Genomic DNA, 17,552 nt, shown 5'->3' on the forward strand with positions numbered 1-17,552 from the left:
AACCGATCGTTTCGTGTCTTAGGACATCAATGTGTCGTCACGAGCTGCAGGGTTTAATTTGGATTTGTCTATGCAAGTTTTATTTACCCTTATAGACGAAGTTCCCATTGACATGTATTATACGACTGACAGACCGCAAAATCTTCATTTGTGTTCTACTGAAGAAACAAAGTCACCTACATCTTGGATGCACTGGGGGTAAGCAGATAAACATCACATTTTCATTTTTGGGTGAACTATCCCTTTAAACTCAAAACATTCATGATTTTTGTCTCATCCGCCCGTGACCCACCTGCATTTAATTAACTGTTATTTTTAATTTCCGCCCTGCGGATACCGTGATCCGCGCATCTGTAGTACACACCTATGAAATATAGATATTTGGTGATCATTTCTTTTTCTTCCTTTTTGATTTTGTCTAAACAACAAACCTGACAACCACATGAAAGCACAAAACAGAACCGACAGTCTCTTTTAAGAGCATCACAGAATTTGAATCACTACATAGGCAGGAACTCACACAAATGACCCATGACACTGAAGACTTTATTTGCTATTGATTTAATTACAAATATGTGAAAGATTACATTTTTAATTTGACTGAACCTTTTAGCAATAATTTTTGGTATTGAATGAATTACATTTAATATTGATTACTTGTTTTACTTAAACTTATCCTTGAAAGATAACTTTTTACACATTTTATACCCATGTTTAAACTAAAATTTGTCCACATTTTATATATTGGTAAAACACACTGAGTTTAAATGTGTTTCAATTCGGACACATGAATGAACTCTGCTTTATGAACTCAAACAACCTTTTTAACACGTTTGTTTGTATCATATTTGTCACTGTTTTAATTTTACTACAAAGATTACCTGGTAAAATTGTTGGATTTTTATGCACTTCTGTGATTGTAGACAATGCAGCGTCTGAACAGGACTTTTATTTTGGAGTGGCGACATGACGTCATAAGACTGCGCCGAGTTCCTGCATCTGCTGTGATTCAATGAAGAAAGGTTTGTTTTAAGAATTTAAGCTGTTTTAATCAACAGAAATCTAATGGTTTTTAATAGTTTAAAAGTGATGTGAAATGAGTTTATTTAATGTTTAATGTAACATTGTGATTCTTTATCTAACTGTAATGAAGGATATTTGTGTGAGTAAAACTCATCCACTGATGAGAAACAGTAAACCTGCATCTCTTTTCTCTCTATATATCATAAATCAGTTTATCATGAACACGAGTTCAGTCTCTGGAGTAGGCATGTGACGGTATCAAATTTTAATGTTGCGATTAATTGATGAAGCTTTTATCACGGTATACGGTATTATCACGATATTAAAATAAGTTGCAAAACCATTTTTGTCATAGTTTAACAGGTTTAAGAACTCTTTTTGTAATAAAAAAAACAACTGACTGAAATTTTCAGACAGATTAAAATGCAAAAGAATTAGGCTATAAAGAACAACAGATAACACTTTATTTAATGCATTAACTAAGATTGTGCAACAGCTACATTTGATACAGAAAGTATTATTTTTTCTTAATGTTAGTTTAGAAACACAACTGATCATTGTTAGTTTTATCTGAGGTCCATTAAATAAGTTATTTTGATTTTAGTAATGTTATTAAACAGTAACTAAGAAATTAACATTAATTAATAATAATTAATACTTTATAAGTATTTTTATTGTCAGTTTAGTGATAATGAATTAACATGTTAACTAATGAAGCTGTATGTTTTCAAAGTTTTACTGAACAATAACAAATAATCAGAACATTTCTAATCATTAGGGCATGTTGTAGTCCAGATTAAAATAAATAAAATAAATATCCTATTAAGTCTTTTTAAGTATTCAGTATTTGGTGCTGTGATGAACAACACTGAGATTACCAAAAAATGAATGGCTGTTTGAAGCATTTTAAAAACTTCACTAGCGCAGTTACATTGTTTGCACGGTTTCCGTGGTAACCGCTGCACGCTGCTGTTCCATCAGCGCCCTCTGCTGTCAGAGAGTGAACGCGCACTTTCATTCAGCTCGTCTCCTTCACTGGTTCCGCCATGTGCTTCTCGTGCACGTTGGGATTGTTTACATCTGAGCGCGTGTCCTTTTGACGCAGAATACAGCGTTGTTGTGCATTTTATATGATTGATGGGGAAAGTATTCTTAATTGCCTTATAAAAAATTAATAATTGGTAATAAATTATTATTTACGGTATTCTGAAGTGCCGACGACTACAATATCGTGCATATTCATTATTGCGATTTATCGCATTACCGAATATCGGCACAAGTCTACTCTGGAGAGTCATGATGGAGAAACTGAACTTTTCAACTCCGAGTCAATTGAATCAAACACTTTGAACAATGATTCATTGAATCACGACTCGTGCTGCTCAAACAGTGAACATGAACGAGAACAACAAACACTAACAAACTAACTAATCGTGTTTTCATCAAAGTGTAATCTTTTAAATATAATCTATAATTCATTACATACTAAATGTAGATTATAAATGCCTAAAAATTTATAATTTAAGTTTATAGCGATAGTTTTGATTTTTTTGTTTGTTTGTTTGTCTAACCAGGTCATTGAAGACCATTTACTCTGTTAATTAATGGTGTAATGGTACACAAACCCACAGTTCGGTACATAGTCACGGTTCAGTATGGTTTTCTTTACTGCAGGTGGGGAGAAAACATAAAATTGCTTCTTTTTTTTTCTTTTTTTTACTAGTAGGCCTAGTTTACTGAACAAATTGTGTTTTTGTCTTTAAATACATTAAATTATAACTAAACATTTCTTACGGATAAATTATAGGCTACCTCGGTTTTGAAGTCACGATTCGGTACGGTTTTCTGTACAGCAGGTAGCCTATATGTGATATGTGTGGGTTTTTTTTTTTTATTAAACAGTAGTTTTTCTATAGTAGCTTCTTTTTTTTTTTTTACCAGTAGGCCGAGTTTACTGAACAAATTGAGTTTTTGTCTTTAAATACATTAAATTAAATTATAACTAAAAAGTTCATTTCTCTGGTGAACTAACAAGCTGTGGACACTGAATGGCTTTTCTGACATGACATTGTTTACTATCTGATTTATTGACGTCTTTCTGCTGTTGAAACACTGATTGAGCGATTACATTAAATATGGCAGTTTCTGTAAGTTGTACTGTATCTTTTCTACATACCTTCAGCTGTTTTTTCATGTTTAACTCTGTAACTAGCATTAAAGAGGAAGAGATGCTCGTGCTGCCGGTTTTAACAGTGATCTCTCACATCACAAAGAGCGTCAAAACCGCATTTTCTGTTTAAATTTCATGATTTTGTTGACAGAATTTGAAGGATGGCACTTTTTTTCTTGTCGAAAGTATAATTAATATAATTATAGTAACAAAATGCAGCGCTTATTGCGATTAATAGGAGAACTTAATGTTGCAATGTAATGCTTCGAGCACCATACCGAAAGCCCTGTACCGAAACTGTTCAGTATGAATATGTGTACGTTACACCTCAACTGTTAATCATTCTCTTCTTAAAGATGGCGTTTATTAAAGGGGAGACTGAAGACATGAAGATTGATTTTATTAAAGAAGAGACTGAAGACATAAAGATTGATTTTATTAAAGAAGAGACTGAAGAAATTATGATTAAAGAGGAGACTGAAGACTTGAAGATTGAAGAAACATTCAGAGTGAAACATGAAGATATTGAGGAACAAACAGGTTGGTTTTATTCTCACAGCTGAACTTTTGATTATTAAAATGTCCAGCTCTACAGAAATAGAGAATATACAGAAGTAGCCAAAATGAAATAATTATTTTCTGCAACATTAAACCCAATATCTACTTATGGATAGAGAACAATGAAAGTATTTTTTTTTCTGTTCATGATCAAAAGTGCTGTACTAACATTTAAACATACCTGAACATAAATAGCAGTAATTGAAAAACATCAAAAACATCGTGCACACATGTCAGTTTTCAGAAAAGTGTTCATTTACACATACCCGTGTATATATGCCGTCAAGAGTGTAACGAGAAGCTCAAGTCCACGTAAGCCAATCAGAATCCCGAAAAAAGAATCCCGAATTCCTCTTCAAGTGATTCGAAGTTGTTTCAAAATTGCTGATTTCCGAGCACTCATTCGTCTCTGCTCCTCGACATAATGGAGCAGCTGTATTTGCAAATGCAAACACACGAGAAGAGTTTGCACCAACATAAATGCGACTGTTACTCTGAACGCTTCCATGATCCCATGTAAACATAGGTCGCACTTTTGACGTAGGTGCGAGCTCTGGCGCATACTGTGACGTTGGCTGTCTAAACACCCGTTTACATAGTTCTCAGTTTACATGCAAACGAAGATTTTCAAAATCTCCACTCTGGCCGGAGTTTTAAGAAAGACTCGTTTTCAGAGGCGAATTCTCTGTTTGCGTGTAAACGAAGTGCATAAACGAAGGGAAATGTCTCCGTTTTTCAAAATAACCACGTATGTGTAAACGGGGCCTAAGTAAATTAACATGGATTTTATATAAAGTCAATGTCATGTTTATTAGTCAATAAACATTAAAGGAGTAGTTCACTGAAAAATTAAAATTCTGTCATCGTTTACTCGCCCTGATGTCGTCCCAAACCTTCGAGTTATTCTTTTGCTGAACACAAAAGAAGATACACTATATGACCAAATGTTTTTGGGATGCCTGCTTTTACGTGCACATGAACTTTAATGACATCCCATTCTTAATCCGTAGGGTTTAATATGGAGTCTTATGGTTAAAGCCCTATGAGTAATTATGTAATTATGATTAATATATATATAAATTGACCCAAGAGGGAATTATGTTGTGAATTACAATCAATTACATATATGATTAGATTTAGTTTAATAGTTGTTTTAGAAAAACTATCCTAGTTTGTCCAGCAAACCATCAGTTTTCTCATAGACTATTATAAAATGAAATTTCACTCTCTGGCCACGAGGATAAATTCCTATTATAGCATCAAAGTGTAAAGCAGTATTGCAGAAATGAAACGTAGAAGTGACTGGTTTTCTGAATGAGCAGCAGAACAATCGAACATGAATATAATGTATTTAATATATGAAAGTCACAAGGGAGATGTTCAGGAATCTATCGAAATAGCCATAATACTTGTCCAGTGAGCTGTTAGTGTCCACCAGGCCGGAGCCAATGTGAGATTTACAAACAAAAGTTCAATGAGTTAAGGCTTAAACTGTTAAGGTATGCTGGTCAAGAGAAGAGGCAGATACAGATTTCCACAGCAACGTAGTATACTTTAATAAACACAGGGCAGAAACACCAAACATACATTAAACACAACAGAGAACGGACAAGGAGTGCAGGGAGTGAGTGCATTATAAAGGGAGTGCAGATAATAGAGTCCAGGTGCAGATCCGTGATGATGGGGAGCTGACGAGGGAAGTGAGTGCAGGTGAAGAAACAGGAGGATCATGGGAAATGGAGTCTGGGAGACAAGGGATCTGTGACATAAACACAGTTTATGGTTGGCCTGCTAATTTTTGATGCGGTGCAGACCTTACAAAACCTACTTACAGTTTGGGGCCCATAAACAGCTTCTGCTTTTAAAGTGAGAACTGCTTCATCTTTCAGTAAAAGCCTTTGTGTAAATCCAGCATTGAACTCGTGTAGATTCTGGAAGCTTCTTCAGCACCGCATCCAGTGTAGAAAATATCACAGATTATAATAGGTGGTGTTATCTTTTGACGCATCGCGGCGCGCTGCTCGCATCCGGTGTACACAATTCTTTCGCTTCCACATGCTGCACCACATGGCCTCGCCCACTGTTCCCAGGGGCGTGTTTGAGGGTTTATGATGTCACCAACCCCTTGTAGTCCAAAACCGTGTTTGTAGTCATTAAACTTTAAAAGACAATATCTCCGTCTGCATTGAACTTTCAGCGCTGTAACTTTGCAGATACTGTTTATGCTCAAGCTGCAACATTACACACTAACTAAAGTTAAAAAAGTGAAATCGCATAGAACCACCCCTTTAAGAAATAGATCGTTATTAATTCATCCATACTCACATTTTCTTTATAATTTTGAGCAAATCATCTTTAATATTCATGTGCATCCATTCTCTGGCTTTCTTCACGCGATAGTTTCTCGTGCGCACGCGAAACTCTGTCTTTTTTTTTTTTGCAAAGGTCCCTTTAGGGGCTCCGTAGAAAGAACTATTGCAATCTTTTTTAATAAATGGGGAAGCTCTTGTTTCGTGTAGTTACAGGGAAGATATGACATCACGGGCCGTAAATTAAAGCGGAGCTCGTTATTACACTCTTATTTCATGTAGTTACAGGGTAAGTAATAAAAAAAACGCAAACAATCTGATATCACTGGCTTGAAAAACAGCTTTATTAAAAACAGGTCTACAACACTTATTATTCATTTATTATTTTTTTTAAATCAACTTTTAATTTCAAATTCTAAAGTCCTGACAAAAAGTAACAAGTTTGTCCATTTTTTGTTTTTTTTGATTGTTGATGTTTCTCGCTTGGCATCCTCCTCTTGTTTCTCAACTGATGAATCTTAAGAAGGAATCCCATTGCTGTTCTCTATTATAAGAAAATACAGAACACCCTGAAATTTTCTCATGGTTTAGGCTATTCATCTTTTCGCTTCTGACCAACTATCACCGGCGCCTACATGAGAGTTGACTTTGCGTTCGACGAAGCACATTGTAATGAGCAACGTGAAGCTTTCATGACGTTCTCGCGGGAGATTCATGTGAAACTCACGCGAGAACTGCCGTCTCTGTTATTCTGTCTCGTTTGTTTCTCGTTATCATTATCTGTTATTCTGTGTATTTTGTTGTGAGCATTAATAAAAAATTCTCGTGATCATCCTCGTGACTTCTTGCGTGAGTTTCTCGACACGCTTACATCACGCTTCAAGTTACGCCAAAAGCATGAACTCTCAACCCTCGCATGCACGCGCAGGAGACAGTTGGTCGAAAGTTTAAAATGTTAAAATATTTGGTATTTTTCTGACAAATACGTATCGTTTCACAGAAGACATCGATTCATCCATTGGGGTCGTATGGATTACTGTAGTTATTGCTGTTTGATGCTTCGACTTTTAGGAACACGTGAGCTTGCATTATAAAGCGTTCCCAGATGATTTTTTTCTTAAAAACATTTTTGTGTTAAAATGTGTATCTTAAGAAGGAAAGTCGTATACATCTCAGATGGCATGAGAGTAAAAGATGAGTAAACAGTGAGCAGATTTCGGGGTGTACACTATTTATTTTTTTTTTTAATACAGAATAGCAAATGGGATTTCCTCTTAAGATTCATCAGTGGAAAGAAGAAGAGGAACAAGAGGAGGAGGAAGCCAAGCAATAGAAACAAATGAGAAGTGTTGTAACTTTAAATCATATTTACCCTGTAACTACATGAAACAAGAGCGTAACGAGCTCCACTTTAATTTACGACCCGTAATGTCATATTTACCCTTAACTTCATGAAACAAGAGCGTAACGAACTCCGCTTTAATTTACGGCCCGTAATGTCATACTTACCCTGTAACTACATGAAACAAAAGCATATTTCCCATTTATAAATAAAGATTACAATAGTTCTTTCTACTTTCCTTAACTTTATCAGTGCACTTTCTCGTTAAATTGCTCCCAAATGTAAAATTGTTGTCTATCGTAACACAGTAAGTACCCCTTAGTTATTAAATACAGTAAATATAATTAGATATTTTCCTTGTTGTTACCCCTTTATTCCTTTACATATTACATATGGTTCCCCTATACTTACACATACTTACTGTATAAGTACACAATAATTATCGAAAGTTATGCTGTAAATTCGCTGTAATTATGCAGTACTTTCCGGGCTTCCCTTTAATATATTAAAAAGTCTTCTTTATTATCTCTTAACATAATCTTAAGAACATCTAAGTGTACTCAACTGTGCTATTTTGAGACACTATGAAATATGAACTTAGATGTGCTTTTAATATACTATCTCTGTATTTAGAAAATTTATTTAGATACTATTTATAGTACATTTGAGCCCACAGTGTTCAATCTACAAATGGTAACTAAATACAGAGATAGTATATCAAAAGCACATTTTAGTTCACCGTGGTAAAGAGCATGTTGTTGGTTTTTATGCATTAAATGTCTAAATTGTTTTGTCTATTTTTGTCCTAGACCTAATGACACTGAAAGAGGCGAGTCATGAACTTAATGAAAGGGAAGAAGAGAAAGAACATTATGATGAACATCAGGATTTCATGACTGGAGAAAGATCGACACAGGCTAAAAAGTCTTCCTTACAAAAAAGAGCTCAAAAGACAGGAAGTAAAAGTTATTTCACCTGCCAACAGTGTGGAAAGACTTTTGATCAACATAGAAACCTTCAAGTCCACATGAGAATTCACACTGGAGAAAAACCTTACACCTGCCAGCAATGTGGACAGCGTTTCAGACATAAAGATAACCTTAAAATCCACATGAGAATTCACACTGGAGAGAAACCTTTTACCTGCCAACAGTGTGGAAAGAGTTTCAGACATAAAGGGAACCTTATAACCCACATGACAATTCACAATCAAGAGAAAGCTTACACCTGCCAACAGTGTGGAAAGAGTTTCAGACATAAAGTAAGCCTTGGAGTCCACATGAGAGTTCACACTGGAGAGAAACCTTACACCTGCAAACAATGTGGACAGAGTTTCAGTCAAAAAGGAAGCCTTATAGGCCATATCAGAATTCATTCTGGAGAAAAGCCGTACACCTGTCAACAGTGTGGAAAGAGTTTCAGTCATAAAGGAAGCCTTATAGCCCACATGAGAGTTCACACTAGAGAAAAGCCTTACACATGCCAAAAGTGTGGAAAGAGTTTCAGTGAGAAAGGAAGTCTTACAGTACACATGATAACTCACACTGGAGAGAAACCTTACACCTGACAACAGTGTGGAAAGAGTTTCAGTGGAAAAGGAAAGCTTGAAATCCACATGAGAATTCACACTGGAGAGAAGTCTTTCACCCACCAGCAATGTGGACAGAGTTTCATTCAAAAAGGACATCTTACAGCCCACATGAGAATTCACACTGGAGAAAAGCCTTACACCTGCACTCTGTTCGGGAATAGCTTTACACAGGAAAAAAGCCTCAGGCAACACATGAATATTCACACTGGAGAGAAGCCTTTTACATGTGATCAGTGTGGAAAGAGTTTCATAACTAAAGGTGACCTTAAGGGCCACATGAGGATTCACTCAAAAAATAACTCTTTTAGAAGTCGTCACTGTGGAAAAAACAGAGGTGTTAAGAGTACCTGAAAACCATACTTGAGTAAAAGTACAGATACCTTACAGCAAAAATTACTCCATTACAAATCACCAATCTAATACAACTTGGGTAAAGGTCTTAACTGTACTTAAAGCTGCTGTCTAACTTTTTTGTGTTCAAAATGTACAAAAATTATATAATGAGAATGTACAACATGAATCCATTTTCCAAACTGTGTTTTGTCTCATACTGAATCATTATGGTATACTTATAATAAGTGTTTATATTCAGACTATTTTAGACCGGTCTGGTAGAAACCACTAGTAATTGCGGGAACCGCCATAGATACAAACGGAAAGAAGTAGCTCCGGCTACAATGTTCCTCCACAGGACGCATGCTGTTTTGTTTATTAACTGCTAGAGCGCCAAAACTGAAGGATTGCAGCTTTAAAAGATTAGTTTACTTTCAAATGAAAATTAGCCCAAGCTTTACTCGCCCTCACGTCATTAGTATCTGACTAAATTCTTTCTGATGAACATAATTGAAGAAATATTAATAAATATCCTGTTGCATCTGAGCTTTATAATGGCAGTGAACAGGACCCAAGAGTATGAGTTGAAGAAGTGTTAGATCCGTAATTTGAATAGGGAAGGTGTGGGACATACAGCGCAAGCTTTTTGAAGAATAAGGAAGGCGGAAGCACTTGCAAGGTGATCATTTGTGTTTATAAAGCATATACATTGCTCATTTTCTAAAAAGAAAATCATTTTGCTAGATAAGACCATTATTCCTCATCTGGTATCGTTTAAAGCCCTTTGAAGCTGCACTGAAACTAATTTTTCAACCATTATAATCCTATCCAGAATAATCCTGGAATGTTTTAATCAAAATGCATAATTCCTTCTCCAGAAAACCTTCTCCAGAGTGCTCAGGGCCTCAGACTGGGCTGAAGGTTTACCTTCCAACAAGACAATGACCCTAAGCACACAGCTAAAATAACGAAGAAGTGGCTTCACAACGACTCCGTGACTGTTCTTGAATGGCCCAGCCAGAGCCCTGACTTAAACCCAATTGAGCATCTCCTAAAAATGGCTGTCCACCAAGGTTTACCATCCAACCTGACAGAACTGGAGAGGATCTGCAAGGAGGAATGGCAGAGGATCCCCAAATCCAGGTGTGAAAAACTTGTTGCATCTTTCCCAAAAAGACTCAAGGCTGTATTAGATCAAAAGGGTGCTTCTACTAAATAGTGAGCAAAGGGTCTGAATACTCAGGACCATGTGATATTTCAATTTTTCTTTTTTAATAAATCAGCAAAAATGTCAACAATTCTGTGTTTTTCTGTCAATATGGGGTGCTGTGTGTACATTAATGAGGGGAAAAAAAGAACTTAAAAGGATTTTAGCAAATGGCTGCAATATAACAAAGAGTGAAAAATTTAAAGTGGTCTGAATACTTTTCGTACCCATTATATATATATATATATATATATATATATATATATATATATATATATATATATATATATATATGACTGTGCAACATTTGGATTGTATACTGTATATAGTGAGAGTTGTGAGGCAGTTAGTTAAAAATTGGTTAGTTGGAAAATGACTTCATAAGGCTACAGTTAATGGCAGGTACTTCCATTATATATAAATTGGCCCTTAAAGTAAACATTTAGCCCATTAGACGACTGATTATCACTATAGTAAACAAAACAATAACCACCAGTGTTAAGCAATTACTTTGCACTGCCACTCTGTCTCTCCAAGTGAGTTAAAGTAGGTGATGCACCTTCTGTCAACAATGCAATGCTGAAACAGAAATATCTGAAGTAATAATAACTATAAGACAATTATTGCAATACTGTTCACTCTGTCTTCTGTCCAAACACGCAGCCCTGACATGCTCCAAGTTCTATGGTCCAACCCCCTCATACCAGCAGCAAACGGCACCAGACTGCACATGATCCTGACACCTTAGAGTTTGAAAGTTTTTACATTTGGAAGTGGTAAAATTGCAGATAATAACTTTTTTGTATATAGGCAAGAATAAAATGACTCGGGTTACTTGTGTAACCCTGGTTCCCTGAATAGGGATTAGCATTGGAAACGCTCCTGCGTAATTGCGTGATGAAGCACTTGTGAAATCAAACCAATAGCGTGATTAAATGTCAGAGGCGGGTGATGTCACAGACCAGGAAACTATAAAGCATACCCAGAACAAAGAACACTAGCTTCTGATTGGCTGAAGCAATACGCTCACAGGGAGTATGGCAAGGCAACGGAGCATCTCGTTCCCTTTCATGGGAACTTCGAGCTGCGTGAAGACGCACTGGGAACCCTATCCCAACTACGCCATAATGCCAAGTGCTGTCTGTTATCTTGAGATGAGAGCACAGGAGATCCCAGAGTGGAGCCTAAGTCAAGGTTATAAAACCTGATGAATGTATGTTGAGAGGACCACCCAGCCGTATTACACATATATCATGGAGGGGGACCCCCGAGGTTAAAGCCTCCGAGGCAGCCATTCCCCTAGTAGAATGTGCCCTGACAGCCAAAGGAGAAGACTGTCCAGTAGATTCATAAACAAGTGGTTTTTGGGGACCTTAGGTATACGACCAGGTCTAGGATGAAGAAAAGTCTTAAAGATACCAGGCGCAAGTTCCAGACATGAAGGAGCAACGGAAAGTGCTTGAAGATCTCCAATTCTTTTGAGAGATGAGATAGCTAGCAGAAAGATGCTAGTTTTTAAGGTAAGAAACTTTTCAAAAGCTTCCTCGAGAGGTTCAAAGCGAGCAGATGCTAACCCTTCCAAAACAACAGTCAGGTCTCAGGCCTGAGTCCTTGTACGTAGTGAAGGCCTAAGCCTCAGAGTACCACAAAGAAAGCGCATTACTAAGGTATCTCTTTCCACTTCCATTTATAGGCATACAAATTCCTTCTGGAGGGAGCTCTGGAGTGGAGTATGGTCTCCACAACTTCAATTGAGAGCGGATTCTATGAGCCTAGCCCCCTCAGAGGCCAGGCCCACAGTTTCCACAACTCTGGGTGGGGGTGAAGTATTGTGCTGTCCGCTTGAGACAGGAGGTCCTGTCTGACAGGGATCTCCAGAGGAGACCCGTCGAGAGGAGACACAAAGTTCGCAAACCAGACTCGGGTTGGCCAGAACGAGGCAACCAATATGAGATGGATCCTGTCCCGGCGAACACTCTCCAGAACTCCTAAGAGCAAAGCAATCAGGGGAAATGCATACAGACATATCCTCATATCCTGCCACATAGGGCAATGAGTTGTTTCTTTCAAAGCAAAAAGGTCGACTTCTGCTCGACCAAAGTTTTTCCATATGTGCTCCACCACCTCGGGGTGGAGTCCCCATTCCCCGGGCCTCAGCCCCTGCCCCCACATTTTGATGCCCCGGGATGTTATCCACTCTCAAGGCAAGGCAATTTTATTTGTATAGCACATTTCATACACAATGGTAATTCAAAGTGCTTAAAGAAGAACCAAATACATAATAATAAAAATTAAATGCATAAGAAATACCTGTTAAGGCACTTCAAACATTTCAATCTCCCCTTTTGCCAAAACACCTCAAACTGCACCACACAGTCCCAATCCCCCTTTCAGAGATATCTTAACTATGCAACACGGTTAAAATTTCCCCTTTGGAAAGTGTCCTGACTGTAATACAGAGATATCTTAACTATGCACCACAGCGCAGATTTCCTCTTCGGAAACTTCCCCTTTGGAAAGTGCCCCAAACAACGCGTTTTGATTTCCAGAATGCGTTAATCACGTTGCCTTTGCAAGTGATCAATTACCCTTAGAAAGCCCTTCTATTTACCACAGAGTCAGATAGCCCCACCATCATGGTTTGTCCCCTTTTCCAAATTTACCAAATTTTAACCTAATCACTTACTTCATAATTCTACCAGCTCTTTCAACCAGACAGCAAGATTTAAAATGCATAAACAAGATGATACATAAAATATATTAAATGCATTATAAAAGGAATTAAAAGAATAAAAAGATAATACATGTAAAATAATTTGTAAAACAGTTTGGACATAGCACAGTGCTCAGTCAGTAAATGCATAGATAAAAAGATGTAAAGATGTGTTTTGAGTCTGGATTTGAATGTGGCTACTTTTGGAGCACATCTGATCTCTTCCGGCTGGCGTAACAGCTAAAAGCAGACTCTCCTTGCTTTGAGTGAACCCTTGGTATTTGGGACTTAATCTTGATGATCTGAATGATCTGTTAGGCTTATATTCTATGAGCATATCTTCAATGTATTGAGGTCCTAGGCCATTGAGTGATTTATAAACAAGTAACAGTACTTTAAAATCAATTCTAAATGCAACTGGAAGGCAGTGTAAGGACCTGAGGATTAGTGTGATGTGTTCATGTTTTCTGGTTCTGCTCAGCAGCATTCTGTACGAGCTGCAGCTGTCTTAAGGCGGCGTACACGGTGCGATTTTTGCTGTCGTACGAATTCGCATGCGATTTTTTTCAATCGTGTGTAAATCGTGTATGCTCGCATGGTCGCGGCTCGTATCATGTGCGAGGAATTACGAGCGCTTCCCGACCTCCCGATTATTTTTAAACATGTCAAAAAAGTTCGGGAGCTATCAGTTTGAATTCGTGACGTGTGCGGTTAAACGAGACGATTTTTCAATCTATTTGAAGTTGACCAATCAGGAGCTAAAAAAAAAACACAGAAGAAGAAGAAAGATAGAGATGACGATGACAGCGCCAAGGCGAATTTGAAAAGGAGGATAAACTCGCTGAACTTTGGGCGAGCACTGTATGATGTGTCAAGTGTGTATGGGTCGTCTGAGATGATATTTTACAGCGGATCGCCCAAGAGCTACAGTTATCAGGTTAAAAAATAAATTATGGTTGATACGACTCGACCCATGAAATTTCTCTGTACTACTGTAGGCTACTGTACGTGTTGGTAGCCATTAAAGAAAATATATTTAGTTTCATATTCATGTTTAAATATGCCTATATTTTTTCATTTTATCTATTTGATTAAGACAAGTGAACAATACATCATATATGCGCAATAGCCACATCTGGAGACATGAAGTGGGTCAGACATAATTTTAATCACTTCATTAAGTTTTGTTTTGTAGAAAGCCTTTCTTTAACGTGAATTTCGTTTTGTAAAAAATGTATCTTAATTTTAATCAATGTTTCATCAACCAATTGCCTGGATTTAATAAATAAGAAGCAAATATATTCATGGATGCGCAAGCGCGATCTTGCACTTGATCTGGAGCGCGTCTTATAGACTAAATAAACTGAAACTCAAATGAACTGTTTGCCTCACAGACACGAGAAAAATAGGCTATCTATAGAAAGCTTGACATGTCTTCTTTTAAACTAAATAATTCAAAACAAAAAGAAATGGGCTACTCTCTGATTATGTAGGCCTAATCCAAATGAAATGTGAATTCTGCACATCCACTGCGGAGATGAGAGTCAGCAATGAATCAACTTCATCTTTGCAGCCATAACTGATTTAGAAAACATTATATTGTTAAAAAACAATTAAAATGTCTACTTGCTGTTTTTTTTTTTTCTGTTTTTTTGTCAAATTCATAATCGTTTCTTTTGCCGGTTCTTTATGGCAAGCTTTATGCGTGAGCTTGAGTGCTATAGTATAAATGCTAATTAAAATAGTTTATTCTCTCCAGTATTTAAGAAATTGAATGTGAATAATCAACTAATCAATGTGATTAGTCAACTAATGGCTTGAACAACTTGTCGATGAGAAAAAAAAATGATTTCACATGTGCCTATTTTCTATCCAGCATGTCACAAAGGGTATTCAGATTTGAGCTCGCGCTCTGCTCTCATGCGGTCTGGTCCCTTCATCTGTGATGCCCAATACGATTTTGTCACGAATCATCCCAGCCAGCAATGACATGTGGGGCCCAGATGAGGGCTTCATGGGCGGCAAATGTGGGCCCCATTATGGGCTTGCACCCGGGATCCACATTGGGGCAAGCCGTGGAAGCCCAAACGTACTAAAAGTGGGACCTGTAAGGGTACTGCATGGGTCTTAATTGGGCAATTCATGTCAGACCCATTTGGGCCCCACCTGCCCAAAGGGGTTTAAAGTGGGCTTACACCCGGGATCCACATGGGGGCCAGCCATGGATGCCCAGATGGGTTTTAAGTGGGATCTGTAAGGGTCTTGTGTGGGTCCTAACTGGGCAATTCATGCCAAACCCATTTGGGGCCCACCAGTCTGAAGGGGTTTAAAGTGGGCTTGCACCCGGGATACACATGGGGACCAGCCGTGGATGCCCAGGTGGGTTTTAAGTGGGATCTGTAAGGGTCTTATGTGGGTCTTAACCGGGCAATTTGTGTCAGACCCATTTGGGCCCCACCTGCCTAAAGGGGTTTAAAGTGGGCTTGCACCCGGGATCCACATGGGGGCCAGCCATGGATGCCCAGGTGGGTTTTAAGTGGGATCTGTAAGGGTCTTATGTGGGTCTTAACCGGGCAATTTGTGTCAGACCCATTTGGGCCCCACCTGCCTAAAGGGGTTTAAAGTGGGTTTCACCAGGATTCAACCGTGAATGTCCATATGGGCTTAAAGTGGGCTCTGTAAGGATCTTATGTTGGTCCTAACTGGGCAATTCATGCAAGGTAAGCCCAACCATTCATTTAAGGAAACAATCTAAGAAAAATTAAAAATTAATGTAAGTACAAGATAAATACAAGACACTTGATGCTTTGAACTGTAAGAAATATATTAAATTGAACAACAAAAATTATCTTTAAAAAACAATGTCACAACATACGGTAAACTAAAAAATATATTTTAAAAAAATCTCTGAAAAAAAACCCTCCAAAAATACAATACAAAATACACTCATTATATAATACATTGAACAACAAACATAATCTTTAACAATTAAAATTTTACAACGTACCGGTAAATAAATAAAAAATATATTTTTTTTAAAAAAATGTCTGAAAAAAAGAAAACAAAACATCTCTCCAAAAAATACATCCAAAACAGTCATGGCGTTTGTGTTGTCAATGTTCTTTTTTACCCATAGATATATGAGCAATATCACACTCGTAGCCGTGCGATATGGCTGTATATCAGCACGCTGTGATTCGTCCGTAGGTAATCACTGCGTGCTGATATACAGCCATATCGCACGGCTACGAGTGTGATATTGCGTTTATACAACAGTTCGATGGCACGACTTCGGTAAAGTTGGTTTTATATTCGCACATTCGGACTTATGATAAATTCAAACTTTCCAATAAATGTGCAATAAATTAACCCATACGGTAAAAAAATTTTCAAATATATTTTTAAATATATTTCAAAATATACAAAAAATGTCCAAAAAATATATTCGCTATAAATATATTTTCACATATAAATATATTTTCCTAAAATGTATTTTTTGGCCATGTTTTGTATATTTTTTTTTAAATATATTTTCAAAATATATTTTACAAAAGCATTTAAAAATATATTTTGCCCTACATATATTTCAACCCAAGAAAATACATTCACATTTCACATTTGAAAATTTTTTTATTTGTTGTCTATAACACGTGAACATTTGAATAAAAATCAGCAAGGAACATACTTTACAAATTACAATATTTAAACAAATATAACTTTTTTGCTTTCAAGAAGTCTCAGTTTCCCCACGTCAAATCCTCAAAGCCTCTTTGGACACATTTGGAAATCTCTTCTTGGCTGTGAGACAAAAATCAGTTATTTTTTTAACTTAATGTTTCTAGTAAATTTTCCTTTCACTAAGTATTAACTTACCGTATATATGGCTGCCATGGTTTCCTCATCAAAGGCACTTCTTCTCTGTCTCTACCACTGTACTCATACAAAAGACAAAACACAATTACTGAACATCAGTACAGGTACAGAGGGCATGCACTTTGTCCTCTAACTAGTTTTGGATTTCCTGATATTTTTGTTTACACTGGAACTAAAACAATTACAGGTATACTGGATTTTAAAGATATTTAATGGGCATATTTTTAGACAGTACAGTAAAGAAACTGATGATTGAGGAGAGGTCGAATTAGCCTTTCTTTACACTTCTGCATTGCATTTTCACTTTTACAAATGAAGGGATAGTGGAATATCACAAAGTCACTCAGTTAAGCTAACTTAACAAAGGGATATTTACCCTCATGCTGTTCCAGTTGATTATGACATTCTCTTTTTCTGTGGAATACAAACAGAG

The 17,552-nt window shown here is 37.0% G+C and overlaps 1 protein-coding gene and 1 pseudogene across 1 annotated transcript in view; one reads left to right on the forward strand and one right to left on the reverse strand.

The window, feature by feature from the left end:
- LOC137005697 (gastrula zinc finger protein XlCGF57.1-like) overlaps window positions 1–17,552 on the reverse strand; it is a 661,382-nt gene that overhangs the window by 118,715 nt on the left and 525,115 nt on the right. The window lies entirely within an intron of this gene.
- LOC137007062 (gastrula zinc finger protein XlCGF57.1-like) lies at window positions 3,596–9,340 on the forward strand (annotated as a pseudogene).

This window comes from Chanodichthys erythropterus, chromosome 3, assembly GCF_024489055.1.
Source record: "Chanodichthys erythropterus isolate Z2021 chromosome 3, ASM2448905v1, whole genome shotgun sequence".
Taxonomy (NCBI): Eukaryota; Metazoa; Chordata; class Actinopteri; order Cypriniformes; family Xenocyprididae; genus Chanodichthys; species Chanodichthys erythropterus.